The following is a 14,352-nucleotide window of genomic DNA, read 5'->3' on the forward strand; positions in this document are numbered from 1 at the left end:
GGGAACCGAACTCACGACCTTGCGCTTGCCAGGCAGGCGCTTTGCCGCTGAGCTAAATCCCCAGCCCCAATGTCTGCAGATTTGACAAATGGGAAAATAATGTGTACTGAGATGCTGGGAAATTCTCTCAGGACCTTTGGCGTTGTGCCATGTCTGTTAAGGTCACAGCAGCTCTCCCAATGCCTCTTGGTTCAAGCGGAAAAACTGCCCGCGCTGGTCCTGCTGCAGTAGTCTTCACGGGGGATGTCTTGGCCACTGTCGTCTATGGGATTCAAGTCAGAACGCCAGCTGCTGGTTGTGGACCCTGCGTGCCAGTCCCTCTCCACAGCCCCCGTGTTGCTATGATCAGTGAATCCTTCCCTTTCTACCCTCTGAATCTAACTTGAGGCTCAAGGCTAATTTAACTGCACTCTGACTCTGATCCTTCAAGGTTTTTTTGAGACAGTATCTTGCTATGTAGTTGAGGTTGGCCTTGAACTCATTATGTAGCCCAGGCGGGCCTTGAGCGCATGGTGATCCTCCTGCCTCAGTCTCCCGAGTTCTGGGATTATAGCCATGCACCACCGTGCCCAGCTCAGCTTGGGCAATTTAGGGAGACCTTGTCTCAAGAGAAAACAGAAAACGAGGGAGAAGCCAGGATGTAGCTCAGTAGCTCCTGGTTCAGCCCTCAGTATGACAAGGGAAAGAAAGAAATATATTTGCACATGTTCACCAAAAAACAAGCATGACAAAACTCTTAGCATTACTATTAAAAATGTCCTCAAACCGGAAGCAACTCAGATAGCCATCAATAAGGGAATGAATGAAAATCTGTGGTCCATTTATTCCATGGCATTGTTCCATATGATGAGAATGAACAGTTGTTCCTGTGTGCACAGCTGGCCTCAAACTCACAGTGATCCTCCTGTCTCAGCCTCCCAAGTGCTGGGTTTATGGGTATCCACCTCCACGCCTGGTACTAGCCCTTTTTAAAAATTTATTTTGAAGCAGGATCTCATTAAATTGCCCAGGCTGACCTTCAAGTTGATCCTTTCGCCTTGCCTGATTATTTCATCTTTAAAACATCTCTGTGAGGGTTCCTCTCACCCCCATTCTCTAGAAGACGAAATAGAGGTCCAGAGAAATAGAATTTGACCTAAGTCACCAAGCAGGTATGAGACTGCCCGGTAAACCCAGGGCTGCTGGGGTTGGTGGTTTTGCTTGGACTTCTCGCCAGTGGGAACCGAGGCTGGCAGCAAGTGAGGAAGAGTGGCAAATAGTCCGCAGGGCAAACCCACAATGGAGGCTTTGTCACAGATTCCGTCCTGGTGGCACACAAGCTGCAAAGCCTTTCTGGCATGCGAGTTAAATCCATTGTTCTTTTGCTGCTTTTCAGTTTAAATAATTAAGGGTCTTAAGTACAAATTAAATGGCCTGAAGTTCACAAAGAGAATGCCATTGATTTGATTACTGTTGTGGCTGAAAAGCTCTTGGGCTACTTTCCAGTGGCTTCCGCACACACAGCTTTCCGTGAGTGGCCGTAGACGTGTCCAGCACGCTCCCAGTTGGGCAGGACATGGGGGCTTTCTGGACTGGCATCCATCCAGGGCGGGCCTGTGTCTCCATGACTGCAGCTCGGTGCTCATCACGATCCTACAGACACGGGATCCAAGGGCTTCCCCAGAGCCCGTCTAAGCTCAATGGCAGAGCATTTGCGTGGCATGTATGAACCCTGGGTTCCATCCCCAGCACTGGAAAAAATGACTGTTTTATATATAAACAAACAGGCTCAGAGAAGTTAAGTAATTTGTGCTAAAACACGTACAGTTCATTATAACACATCTGATCTGGACCCAGGGGTTTGTGACTGCAGACACGGAGGGTTTGGGTGTTGTGCCTCTTTATGCCTCTGTGCTACCCTTGAGTTTGTACAGCAGTGGGTGGGTACATCCTTATTTTCTCCAGACATTGAAGGCTGTGGCTGGAAACCTTACTGGGAAAGTCTTTCTTACATTTAGTTGGAAACTTCTTTCGTCTAACATTCATCCCCAGGGCCTAGTTCTACTCTTAAGACTACCACTGTTGGTACCACTTAAGATCCCTCTTGGGGGTGACAGCTACCTCTCTAGAGAGGTGAAGGGTTACATTAGTCTGTGATTCCCCAAACCATCCTGGGTCTTTCTGTCTTAACAGGCTGACAGCTCCAGTGGGTTGGCACGAGGTAGCTGGGACGGGGCAGGGCTCAGCTGGGCAGTTCCTGTGCTACACAGGCGGTGCCTGGGTCTGTTGATGGCACCTGGCTTGTGGCTATTGTGGCCTGAGGATCCGATATGGCCACACTCATGTGCCTGGCACCTTGGCAGGGACAGGCACGAGGCTTCACCTTACTTCTGTCCTACTAGGTAGGTGGGCTTGAATTTTAGCAACTTTGCTAAAGTAGTGGCCTGAGAGACAGAAGGTCAAAGGTACCAGCTCTTTCAGCTCTGAGCTAGTTCACTTCTGCGTCAGAGCATGCCTGCGTTCAAAGATATAGAGCCCACCTCTCCACAGGAGGATGCCAAAGAGTGCGTGCAGCCATCTTTAAGCTAAGGAACAACCTAAATGTGTCCCCATTTTTCCAAACTAGTGATTTGGTATAGTTTGAAAGTCTTCTTGCTGAACTTATTTTCACTATTTTGGGGTATTTGAACTTTAAGGATTTCTTTTGGTAATAATTACTTTTACCAGTACTAATTATTTGCTGAAGTTAAAGAAGATGAACCCATTAGTATCATTCCTATAATTACAGATTTATTTTTTGGAGGGGTCTATAAAGACAAAGGACTTTCTGATAATTCATTTGTAGTGTATAGTTCTTTTTTTTTGGTATTGGGAATCAAACTCAGGACCTTGTGCTTGCCAGGTAGGCACCTGTGCCCCTGAGCTGTATCCCCAGCTCATTTGTAATTTAAACACATTAAAATGTAGAGGACAGGTGGATGCTGTAGAATGTTGAATGTAGGTATGCCATATCAGAGATTTTAAAAGTAGGTTAATTTAAGATGGACGTGGTATTGCACCTATAATCCTAGTATTTAAGAGGCTGAGGCAAGAGGATCGTTATGAGTTTGAGGCCAGCCTGTGGTACGTAGTGAGTTCAAGGCCAGCCTGAACTACACACCCTATCTCAAAGACAAACAAACAAACAAAATAAGTTAATTTATACTTATATCATTTCCAGTTTTTCATTTTTGCAAAGCATTTGTGATGTTTTGAGTGTTAGTTTTTTGTTTGTTTGTTTGTTTTCCTGTCTCAGCCTGGCCTTTCACTCTATGTAGCCCAGGTTGGCCTCGGAAGTGGCTGAGATCCTCCTGCCTCAGCCTCCCAAGTGCTAGAATTACAGGATGTGCCACCATGGCCAGCTGTTTTGAGTCTTTAAAGCAGCATTTTATATTTCTGTGATTTGGGTGGATAATAAACCTTCCATATGCATACTTTGTTTTCCATTAGAAATTCAGGCAAAATTCCGTGGTTCTTCTCTACCTATGCCAGCAGAAGGAGTTAACTGAAGTTGTTTCTAATCTTTTGATCCTGGTCACACTGCTTTGCTATGCAATAATACACTGAGGAATTTTCAGAAAGTCTGTGTTGGGCACTTCATGTGTTCTGCCTTAAAAATTCTGTTTTGTGAATTTGCTAGTCACTGGGATGCCACACCAGCCAAAGCCGCTGCCGCACACCACAGGCGTTCCTCCAGGAAGAAGGAAGAAGGAGAGCCCCAGAGAGGCAACGAGGGTTCATTTTTACCAGGGTCTCATTCCGTGCTGCTCAAGACAGCATGGAGACTTTTTCATGGTACTTCAGAAGCTGAAGTTAGAGCTTCTATTTTGCTCCCTGACTGTGGTAATAACCATTCCCATGCCTGGATTTTCATCTTTGCTACATCTTTTTTTTTTTTTTTTTTTTTTTTGGTTTTTCTCCGGTACCGGGAACCGAACTCACGACCTTGCGCTTGCCAGGCAGGCGCTTTTTTGCTGAGCTAAATCCCCAGCCCCAATCTTTGCTACATCTGATATGCATCCAACTATAACAGAGGCCTTCATGTACATTTTTAAAATTTTATTTTAGGTTTTTTGGTTCTGGGAATTGAACCTAGTTATATCACCAGCCTTCATTTTTGTTTTTGTATTTTGCTGTTGCTTTTGAGACGTGGTCTCACTCTGTAGTTTAGACTGGCCTTGAACTCACTATGTAGCCCAGGCTGGCCTCAATGATGCTCCTGCCTCAGCCTCCTGAGTTCCGGGATTACAGGCATGCACCACTATGTCTAGCCATATATTTTTTAAAATTTATTTTTAATGAATTTATTTTTTGGCAGTACTGGAGATTAAGCCTAGAGCGTTTGCACTGATCTATATCTGCAGTCCTTTATTTCTTCTTTTGAGAAGGGTATTGCTAAATTGCCTAGGCTGGACTGGAACTTTCTGTGTTTCTGCCTCAGCCTGGCCTTGAACTCACAGTGATCCTTATGCCTCAGCCTTCCAAGTGCTGGGCATCTTTATAAAATATAAACCCCTGTGCCTGGTTTATATTTTATTTTAGCAGGGCCTGTGCTGCAGCACGGGGGTGCGTGAACCAAAGGGAGCCCTCCTAGACTAACCTTCACACCTTTCTATTCTTCATGCTGGGAAGGAACAATCTCTTGTAATACTTGACATTTACGTGAAATTCACATCTCAATGTCCATATGTAAAATTTTATTTGAACACAAACCTTCCTGTCTATGCTGCTTTTGCACAACAGCAGATAGGAGTAATTGTAACACTGTCTCAAAAAACCTGTAATATGTGACCTTTTGTAAAAAAGCGTTTGCGCCCCTCTTGTCTAGCACATGGATGCCGTGTACACAGCAAATAAGCTGGTGAGGAAGAGTCGTCCCTGACCTTTGCTGGGAGGAGGCCGCAGTGGACAGAGACTTTCTTTGTGAGCCCAGGAGGTCGCCGTCCTTTCCTTCTGTCTCACATGGCTCTCCTCCCTGTCCTCCGTCCTGAGCCGCTAGACCTCATCCCCATGGCTAGGCGTTGTCCCGCCCTCACTCCCAAACCTGCAAAGTTCTTTTGTGCTGGGACAGAAGACCAGATGCAAGGGCAGTCACCCCGCTCCCGAGTCTCGGCTCAATGGCAGCTCTGCGCAGTTCACACTGTCCTGTCTGTGTGTCCTCTTGCACAGGCAGACTGCGTCCACCCTGATGCAGACAGACAGGTGCAGGTCAGCAGAGAGGGCTTGGAGAATGACCTTCAAACTCACAGGTACAAAGAGTTCTGAGCTGGGCATGATGGTACATGCCTGCAATCCCAGCACTCTGGGAGGCTGAGGCAGGGGGTCACAGTTTGAGCCTAGCCCAGGCAGCTGAGCAACCAAAGGAGAATATGTCTCAAAAAGAAATGAAATTGGTCTTGGGATGTAGCTCAATGCAAAGGTCCTGGGTTTAATCTTCAGTACTGGGAAAGAAAGAAAGAAAGAAAGAAAGAGAGAGAAGGAAAGGACGGAAGGAAGGAAGGAGGAGAAGGGTTGATGAGCCTATTGCAATTTCTTTTACAAAAATAAACGCTCTTCCTTGCTTTCTTTAATGAAAGCTCTTTCCCTTCCCCAAACCAGAATTATGAAGGTATTTATCCCAACTCCTGGTTTTATCTCCCAGGAAGAGCGGAAGAATGTACTGTGATAAGCGCTGGTGATATCGCAGCTCAGAGTTCAGGGCTCCGAAGCTGCTGGCCCATCTGTGGCTGCAAGAGGATGGCCTTGGCTTTCTGGTAGCAGAGAGGGGGTGGCATCGCCTGGGTCATCATGTTGTCCGAAGAGATAGAATACAAAGGCCAATGACATGGTCTTGCTCAGTCTTGAAGCTCAAAGTGCTTTTAAATATGTGAAATAAAACAAAAAGCATAGGAAATGATAAAAGCTGTGAGAGGGAAAACCATAGCAGTGGGGAATGAAAGGTAACGAAAAAGTACAAAGGAGGGAGGTGGCAGGAAGGACTTCTTGCAGGAGGTATTGGAGAAAACCAACAAGGATCTGGAGCAGGGGAATTTAGGTTTTTGGTTTTTTTTTTGAGATAGGGTCTTACTATGTTGTTCATAGTAGGACCCTGGCCTTGAACACACGACAGTCCGCCTGCCTCAGCCTCCTGAGTGCTGGGATCACAGGTGCGCACCGCCACGCCTGGCTCTGGGACAGTGCAATTTAGAGCAAGAGCATTCTAAGCCTGAGATCAGCATGTGCAGAGGCACTGCACACAGGAACGCAGCGGGGAGACGGTTCTGCAGGACCACGTGCTGAGGCCAGCAGACGGAGGGAAGGGGGTGCAGACGGGTGCCTGGCGAGGCCTCGGGTGTCAGGCAGAGGAGTCTGGAGCCTCTGAAATCCATGTGTTCCTCCCAGTGAGTCGCAGCTGTACACTGGCAGCTTTCCGGTCTGACGCTGTTGGCTCTGGAAGGCGCCCAACCTTAGGGCCTTGGCTTTCCCTGTCTCTCTCGGGCCAATGTCACTGGGCGCAGACTCGCTATCTCGGTATGAAAGATGGGAAAGACGCTGGAACTCGCTGTTTTACACAACAGCTCACGAAGGCCCACGTTAGGCTCTTTCAAATCAAGAGGAGGAGTACCCCTGACACCCCAGTTGCACTCTCCATGCTCTGCATGCTTACACAGCCGGGAGGAAAAAGGCCAGAGCAGAAACTGTCACCTGTTGTTCTGTGTCTGCCCCCTTTCCTTTCTTCCTTTCTTTCCTTCCTCTTCCCTCCCTCCCTCCCCTTTCTTCCCTTCCCCTACCCCTCTTTTCCTCCTCCCTTCCTTGTTTCCTTCCCTCCCTCCTCCCTCACCCCCTCTCTTTTCTTTCTGTGCTGAGCTTTGTATATATACTTGTTTTTGGTATTTTTGAGACAAGGTCTCGCTATGCAGTTCAGGCTGTCCTTGAGCTCACTTTGTAGCCTCAAACTCGCAACAATCCTCCTGCCTGAGCCTCCCGAGTGCTGGGATTACAGGCGTGCTCCACCACACCCGGCTATCTGTGCTGAGCTTTGAACCAGGGCCCTGTGCGCACTCGGCAGCCCTCTGCTGCTGAGCTCCACCCTCAGCCCATCTGTTTAGTTTTTTGAGAAACTGCGGAGCCATTTTCCACTCCGATGCCTCACCCTGCATCCCCACAAGCACAGGACAAAGGCTTTGGATTCTCTCCATTTCTACCCACACTTGTTATTTTATGTTAATTTAAAATACAGCCGCCTAAACATTGCTTTGATGTGGTTCTTTTTACAGCAAGTGTGATAAGGGAATGTTAATTTACAAAAGTTGTAGAAATGACCTCATAAATTGCCAAATAAAGGTTAGAAAGGGGACCCGGTCTGGCTGTGCACTATCAAGCACCATAGTTACTTCAAAACAGGTGCAGCGCTGGGTGGTGGGCATAGGAGGAAAAGAAGCTGACAGGCACCTCAGCCCTGCTTTTGTAGATCCTGCAACTGAAACTACTCAATCCAAGAGAAAGAAGAAATATTAACTGTTTGAGAAGAAAGGGGGCCTTGTGACCGAAGGTTGAAGGTTCTGAACTGCAGTGTGGCTGGAGGCGCTGGCCCGACTTCTGACCCGTGCGTGGTGCCCCGGGGTTCTCAGCAGGCGCCCTCCTCACTGTGGAGCAGATCTGGGAAGGGACTCGCTCTGGGATCCGTAGAGAACCTCCCCTAGCCATGCAAGATACAGAACGGAACTTGGGGCGGCTCAGTGACCTCACAGATCTGGCTCGCCGAGCTCTTGCCAGTCCCTCATGTCACATGCTATCCCTGACACCTGTCCCCACACAGGAAATTTCCTGAGTCCTCACTCGAACCACGGAGCTGCCTGTGCTTGGGGGCCTCTTTGTGGTGTCCAGGGAGAACCCCTTGCTCCCAACGTAACTGTGACAGGGTCCCCACATGCCCGCCACTACTTGATATTCTTTTAGGTTTTGTGAGACAGAGTCTCACTACATAGCCCAGGCTGGTCTTGAACTCATGGTGATCCTTCTGCTTCAGCCTTCTGAGCTCTGAGCTTACTGTTGAGCAACCAATGTTTTTATCAAGTTCTAAGGCATTTTCTTCACTCCCCAAAGAGATCCCTGGCTTCATTTAAGAAATCACCGCCTCATTCTACCTTCCTCCCGCTCCTAGAAACTGCTCATGGGCTTGGTGCCTCTGCAGATTTGCCCAACCGCTGAGCATGATGTGTTCAGGGCTCGTCCATGACCAGTACTTTGTTGCTTTTATGCTATGAGGGACTGAACCCAGGGCTGCTTTGTACTGAGCTGCCTCCCCAGATAACTTCCTTATTTTTTGACACTAAACAATTTCGTATGGAGTGAACAATACCATATTATTGTTTTAAATTAGGAATTGAAGCCAGTGATGTTCTGACACTGAGCTACATTCTTAGTCCCTTTTATTTATTATTCTGAGAGAGGGTCTTGCTAGATTGCCCAGGCTGGCATCAAACCTGTGACCCTCCTGCCTCAGCCTCTGTAGTAGCTGGAATTGCAGAGCATGCCACTGTACCTGGTGACCATACTACATTTTCTATATCCATTCATCAGTTAATGGGGATTTGAATTGTTTCCACTCCAAACAGTTGTTTTTTTAGGATGTCTACAACCAAGCTACGCTCTGACTTCTTCTTTACCAGGACATTCGTCAGTTGTCAGTTGAGGCGGCATGGGCAGTCTGGAACCAGGTCCTTGCTCAGGGAAGAAGGCCCTGTGCCAGGTGTGCTTAGCAACCTTGGATCACAGCCCCGCACAGTTTCTGCAGAGTGGGATGGAGCCCAGCCTCGGGCCTGCTGGGAACAAGCTCCACCACTCAGCCGCCGCCCCACAGCCGTCGATGTGCTTCCTCTGCTCTTCCAGTCACTGTTCCTTCCTGAGTCTTTAAAAACTGAATCAGTTGCTCATGTTTAGAATGCAAGCTATTTCGCGCAGAGAGAGACTTAGATTTATCTTATTCCCCAGACTCCAAGCTTCGTCAGCACTGGCCTGTGTCTACGCCTCGTGCCTCAGCTAGCGCTGGTGTGAGCAGTTCTGTTTGGAGCCTGAAACCATCTGAGCTGCCCTTTGTTCTTACTTGGAGTTAAGAGGAAAGTGAAAGAGAGTTCTTGGGCTCAGAACTCTTTATTAAAAGCCAGGCATGGGGGTGCAAGTTTGTGATTCCAGCTACTCAGGAGGTTGAGGCAGTAGGTCCCAGCACAACAGGCTCTCATACGTGTCCATCATGTTCCAGCTGCTAGAGTTTTTGCAGACAGCTTTGTTAAGGTAAAAGCATACAACTCGGGCCTGGAGGTGTAGCTCAGTGGTAGAGGAAGCATAAGGCCTTGGGTTTGATCCCTAGCACTGCAAAAAATTAAACAATTAATTTGGGGGATTTTAGTGTGCTCTCAGGTATGTGCAGCCATCACCCTGGTCAGTTTTGGAGCCTTTAAACGTTCATTTCAGCCAGCAGTGGTACACACATGTCATCCCAGTGCTCAGGAGGCTGAGGCAGGAGGATTGCTGCAAGTTTGAGGCCAGCCTGGGCTACACAGTGAGTTCAAGGACAGCCTGAAATATATGGTGAGACCCTGCCTCACAGAGTAAATGAATGAATGAATGAATAAATAAATTAATAAATAAATAAAACAGTCATTTCACCACAGTGACAATTGCAAATATTTTTTTACCTCTAAGTGAATTCCTGAGGCTGTGGAGCCTCAGTCCCTCTTCCCCTCAGATCCAAGCAGTACTAGTCAAATAGAGATACTTTCCTGCTTACAATGGGGTTATAACCTGATAAACCATTACAAGTTTACAATAGCTTAAGTCCAAAATGCCTCCAATACACCCGGCCTACTCACCAGCAAAGCCTATCCACACTTACCTTAAAATGTGCTCAGAGCACTACAGTCATCTCGACTTGGGCAAAATCATCCAACATAAAGCCTGACTGATTGATTGATTGATTAATTAATTAATTGACTGATCGATTGTGGTGCTGGGGATTGAATTCACAGCCTTCACACTAAGCTACCACCTCAGCCCTTTTGAAACAAGTTCTTGATAAGTCACTAAATTACCCAGGCAGGGCTTGAACTCGCCTCAGGGCCCCAGACTACTGGGGTTACAGGTGTGTGACACCAGGAGGAGCATAATTTTTTGAATACTGCATTGAAAGTGAAAAGCAGTATGGTCATATCAGTGTACTTTCTCACCACAATAAAGTTAAAAAAAATTGAAGTCAAACTGTGTTAAGTTGGGGACCCTCTGTACATACTAGGTTTTTTTCTCCTCAGTACTGATGATTAACCTGGGGCTTCTGCACTGAGCTACATCCCCGGCCCTTTATCTTTCGTTTTGGGGCAGGGTCTTGCTAAGTTGCCCAGGCTGGAATTTAACTTCTGATCCTCCTGCCTCAGCCTCCCAGAGTGCTGGTGTGCCAGAATTTTTTATGACACCTCAGAAACTATTCAAACTGTTGCTAACTGTGCCAGCCAAAATTCCAGTACAACTGCCACTGAAAAATGGCAGGGTCTGCATTGCCTCTGAGTCTGTAATGCTACATTCTTGCTTCTACCTGCTGTCTTTACTCTCTGCCTCCTGCCCTGCTCACTCATTCCTGACACAGTGAGAATGGTCCACTCCCCTGGACCTGCCAGCACATCCAGATCTGTCTTTGGAGTGCCCATCCCAGGAGTCCCAGGCTCTGATGGGCACCAGAGAACGAAGGGAGCTGCGTCAATCCTTGACCAACGTCCGGCTCCACGCACACCCTGGAAGCTTCCGGCCCCGCTCCCAGCCGTGGCCATTATTGTGGTCTCTGCTTTTGTGTTTCTCAGAGAATGTCAGTCTCCTCCCCACCCCAGCGCTGCTTCTCTGGCTGGTCTTCTGGGAGGCCGGATTCCCCCTGAGTAAGCCAGCGAGGAGGACTTAGGACTTACATACCTTGTCATTTATGTTCTCCTGGTATTCGGTTCCTGCTGGTGGAAGGTTGCCTTATTTAGCCAATGAAAACTCTTAGTTGCTTACCTGAGGCTCAGATTTAGCAGATGTCCCGTGCGTTACCTGTGGCCCTGTGCTTGCTGTGTGCTGCACTGGTCCTATGCAAATGCTTACATGCAGGTGCGGAGAATTTTGCGCACTCCATAGAGGAGCCTGGCACGAGGGCACCTTTCCAGCAAACACAGCCAGGCCCATGACCTGGCCGGGCAAGGAGAGTCTGGCAAGTTTCCGACAGGCACAGCAGTGCAGACTGTAGAGCTGCTGCCGGTGCTGTCTAATTTACTTGTCCAATTTAATTAGCAACCCTAATTAGGGGACATCTTCCTCCCCACGGCGTCTGATTTCCTTCTGGCCTTTGCGAGGTGTCATGGCTGCTATACAGTTGGGGACAGCAGGGCTCAGAAGGGTCAAGCAGCGTGCTGGATGACCTTTCAGTCTCAGGGACAGGGCTGGAGAAGGCTCAGCCTCACCCCTTTGTTGAACTCGAGTTGAAGTAACGGCTAAAGCGAGCCTGGAGGAGAAACATTCATGCAGGGGAAGGGAAGGGGCAGTTCCACTGTGCTCTGTCCTGGGCATCCAGTGTCCGATGCCCAGCGCACACCACGCATCTCGGGGAAATGCTTGAGCCGGAGGGCGGGCTGGGGGCGTCAGGTGCTGCTGCTCTCTCCTTCAGTGTTAATACCCCCGCCCACCCCGCGTTTCCTGCCGGAAGCTCTGTGTGTTCCGGGGTCTCGGGCCCTGCTCCTAGCCCCCACCAGCCCGGCTCAGCAGGGAGGATTTCTAAAAACACATGGTCCCTGGCTCCCACTGTGCCTCCCTTTGTCCGCTGTTTCTCTCTCTCTCTCTCTTTTTTTTTTTTTTTTTGTCTTTTTGAGTCAGGGTCTCGCTGTGCAGTTCAGGCTGGCCTTGAGCTCACTTTGTAGCCCAGGCTGGGCTCAACAATCCTCCTGCCTCAGCCTGCCGGGTACTGAGATTATAGGCAGGAGTCACCACGCCCCGCTCAATCCCCTGCTTATCTCTAATGCTTCAGTTCTTCTTACCCCCAGCCAAAGCCCTCTGCAGTTAGAATCCTCCCTCATGAGGGCATATTTGAGTGTTTAGGTGTGCAGCAAGAGCAGAGCCAGCACTGCCCTTTGGTAATGTCCTATCCCGGCATACATCTCCACCCCCGAAGGAGGGTGTGGCTTCGGGGTGGTAGAGTGTGTGCTCTGCATGCACAAAGTCCTGGGTTTGGCCCGCAGCATCACAAAAGCACACAAAACAAATCCCTGGTTTGTAGGTGAAGACACCAAGACTCAAGAAAGTCATGTGCTGTGCGCACAAGGTCACAGTGTTATCTAAAGTATTTGTCCTCTGCTGGCACACAACCGTTCTGAATTCCCTCTGTTTGACCCATCGTGTATTTATTTACCTGCTGTGTGTGTGTGTGTGTGCGCGTGTGTGCGTGTGTGTGTATGTGTGTGTGTGTGTGTGTGTGTGTGTATCTACTTTAAGTAAACCTAGAACCCACACTCATCCCTTCCCTTTTAAAAGTTGGCAGTGGAGAGAGAGGGTTGCCCATGGAATGCCTGTCTGCCTGGCAATGACTCTGGTTCCCAAGGTCCCCCTTCTGCTTGGGCAGCACCCCCCCCCCCCGCCTTCTCAGTGCTGCTGGAGGGGGCAGAAGGGGTGGGGGTGAGCATGGCAAGTGACGCGCAGCTAGAGGTGGTTCACAAGGTGAGGCGAGGCTTTCTGGTCTGGGCTTGTAGTTAGTTCTCTACTCACCATCCATCCCCGCCCTTCCTTCCTCGCAGAGAAGGCTGCTGCCAACCCCAGTACCCAGCAGCCCCTCCAACGTGCCGCCCTCCGGAGCTCAGACTCCACACCCAGGGGAGAACCCCGCGTCACAGGATGTTCAGTTCCAGGGGGTCCGTCTCACCTTCCAGGTGCTCTTCCTGGCTTGAGCAGCCTCTTCCTCTCCACCTATGTAACATTAGGAGTTATCGTGTCTTTCGGGAGGAGGCACAGCACCCCCACAGCTCGGTGGGGTCTTTGCCCCAAACCCCAACAGGGGAGCCTTTAATGTAACGCAGCTGCCTGCATCCAACACAGTGCAGAGGAGGGGTTGGGACGTTCATGTCACAGGAGTGCACCCCGGCTGTGCAGTCAGTGACTTGCTGCACAGGGTGGCTTTGGAATTGTAAGCATCCTTTAAGGAGGGAGCTGGGGGTCGGGCAAAGAGGCCAAAGCCGGGGCTGTGGATCACATGGGGAGAGAAAAGAACACCGACTTTGCCCTTGTTCTGTAGAACCTATTCATTCATTTATTCATTCAACAAATATTTCTAAAGTGCCAGCTATTTGCTGGGCATTCTGTGTAGTGCTGGGCATCAGCAAAGAATAATCCTCCCCGGTGTCTGCTCTGAGCGCCTGGCTCCCAGCCCTGTGCCTGAGGATGGTCTGTCATGGTCTCCGTGCTGGTAGGAGCCGGTTCGTGACTTGCGTGTGGGCGGGACACTTCTGGCTCACCGAGCCGCCTGGGTTTGCGTTGATTTTGTTGGCAGCATGCACGCCCATGGTTTTGGCCCTGAGAAGCGCCGCCACTGTGGCTGTCTGGTTAAGCATGACGGCAGGATGAGGTGAAGTAATAATAGGCGATTGTAATGGACCTGCTCTCTCTTTACACAAGACCTTTAAAAGTCAGTTTATTAGAGCCTAATGAAACAATTAGAAATATATAGGGTAATTTAGGTGCATTCTTCTGCAATAAAAGTCAGAGTTCCTGATGACTGCAGCCTCTCCTGGCGCTCCGAGGTAGCAAGGATCCAAGAGATTTAGTCTCAGAGGACCTGATCTCTCTTTCTCCTTTTCTCTTTCATATGGCACACGAATTCCATGTCATACCAAGTCTTTCTCTGTGCAGAGCTGAGTTTTAAAATAAACAGCAGAAACTCTATTTTCCTAGTTTAATTAACATGGAAATACCTAATCCTCGGAGCTTTCTTGATTTTGTAAACAAGCATTTTTTAGGGTAAAATCTTTAGTTCAGTCACGTGGACTAAGGATTCATTTAATGACCCCCCCTCCCAAATCAAACATATTAGAAAAGTAATTGGGTTGGGGCTGGGGATTTAGCTCAGCGGCAAAAGCGCCTGCCTGGCAAGCGCAAGGTCGTGAGTTCGGTTCCCGGTACCAGAGAAAAACCAAAAAAAAAAAAAGTAATTGGGTTAACAATACCCCTCAAAGTCATTTTGCATGCCTTAATTTTCTTTTTTTTTTTTTTGTCTTTTTGAGACAGGATCTCACTATGCCATTCAGGCTAGCCTTGAGCTCACTTTGTAGCCCAGGCTAGCCTTGAACTTGC

General features: G+C 48.8%; 1 protein-coding gene across 1 annotated transcript in view; it reads left to right on the plus strand.

Moving 5' to 3' along the window:
- The window catches only part of Rbm47 (RNA binding motif protein 47), a 159,608-nt gene that overhangs the window by 19,047 nt on the left and 126,209 nt on the right, over positions 1-14,352 (plus strand). The window lies entirely within an intron of this gene.

This window comes from Chinchilla lanigera, unplaced genomic scaffold, assembly GCF_000276665.1.
Source record: "Chinchilla lanigera isolate Chin_1 unplaced genomic scaffold, ChiLan1.0 scaffold00042, whole genome shotgun sequence".
NCBI classification, from domain to species: domain Eukaryota; kingdom Metazoa; phylum Chordata; class Mammalia; order Rodentia; family Chinchillidae; genus Chinchilla; species Chinchilla lanigera.